The following is a 1,396-nucleotide window of genomic DNA, read 5'->3' on the forward strand; positions in this document are numbered from 1 at the left end:
ACTGCGTAGATGAAGTCAAAAAACTGTAAATCACTGCTTAGCTGCAAACAAAATACTGATTCACTTCACTGGATCAGGCATGCCAGAAGCAAGTGAAAATCCAGTTTAGTTTTGTGTGTTCATACTCTTCAGCAAGCCAGCAATTAACTTGAGGGGAGAAAAAGTCTTTCTGAAAGTTTTTCTAAATCAGAGTTAGTGCTATTGCACATCTCTATAAGAATTATTAATCTCCAGCAAAACTATGTGCATTTGGCACTCTTACTGGTTGATACATTTTACTTTGCTAAAATAGGCTTCCGTTTCTTCATCATTCTTTGTTTAGGTCTGACTCTCATGGTTGGCTTGTTCTGGTTCAGTTGCTGGATTAACTCCTCAAGAAGGAACTCGGCCTGCCTGCTGTGTATCTAAAGTTTTGTGTTTAAAGGTACAAATAAGACAAAACCAAATACTTCTTATCTTCAGAGAAGACAGCATGAAAAAAACCCATGTCCTTCCTGGTTGATAATGAGAACCTCAGTTCTGCTGTTTTCCTCTAAGAGATGAAACGCTTTAACTCTACCTTTATTTGCTCCCCAACCCTTCACCATTAACCAAGCSAGTTCTCAAGCAAGGTGTTCCTATGCTGAATTAACTAATTGCATACCAATTTTATTATTTTTGCAGCCATTTCCCAASCACATTGAAACATTCTGAAACATCATTTGAAGCATAAAGAAGTTAGACAAAGTATTTGCTTTCTCGGGGATTGAATTTGGATTTAGATCAACAAAACGATTGTAAAACCATCAGATGGATAATCTTCTCTTAACAGAGGAGTACAGAAAGGATTCTACAGGTTGAACAGTGATGCTTTTCTCTAAAATACTTATTTCCTGGTAGCAACAGCAATAATGCTTATAAAACAAATGTACCAATTTTACTGACYCAAATGGGCATCTATATTTCAGATTTGCTTAAAGCCTGGGTATAGGTACAATGAAAATGCTTTGGCAATATTGTATGTGCACTATAGAACAGAGAATTGTGTGACTACACTGTGTGAGAAAAGGTCGCTTCCTAAATAGTCAAAGCCAGCAAAGACTGTGCTTCAGGTGCTAACATTGCACTGTTAATACTAATTGTGGGGTAGGCTCTGTGGCTAATTCCATTACAAAATCCTGATTATCACATATATTAATAAAAAGCAGGTTTTATTAATACGTCTCTGTACTCAGTTTTCTCTATTTCTAACATCATTAGAGCTGTGTGAATGCTAGAACTGAGAGGATAACATGTAAAAACAATCATAGTAGGTAGACCACAGTATTTTGGATATCTGTRCAAACTGCAGAAATCAGGAGGCACTTGAGGTGTTTGAAATCTAACTTTCTTAAATATTGTCTTTAGAATAATTTAC

The 1,396-nt window shown here is 36.1% G+C and overlaps 1 long non-coding RNA gene across 1 annotated transcript; it reads left to right on the forward strand.

Moving 5' to 3' along the window:
* The first annotated feature begins 360 nt into the window (after nt 1–360).
* On the forward strand, nt 361–1,158 carry LOC112959093. The gene is made up of 2 exons (XR_003251569.1): nt 361–424; nt 664–1,158. It is a non-coding gene; the product is annotated as an uncharacterized LOC112959093 (long non-coding RNA).
* Nucleotides 1,159–1,396: the final 238 nt, after the last annotated feature.

Source organism: Nothoprocta perdicaria, unplaced genomic scaffold (genome assembly GCF_003342845.1).
Source record: "Nothoprocta perdicaria isolate Ctin4 unplaced genomic scaffold, notPer1 scaffold_96, whole genome shotgun sequence".
Classification (NCBI taxonomy): domain Eukaryota; kingdom Metazoa; phylum Chordata; class Aves; order Tinamiformes; family Tinamidae; genus Nothoprocta; species Nothoprocta perdicaria.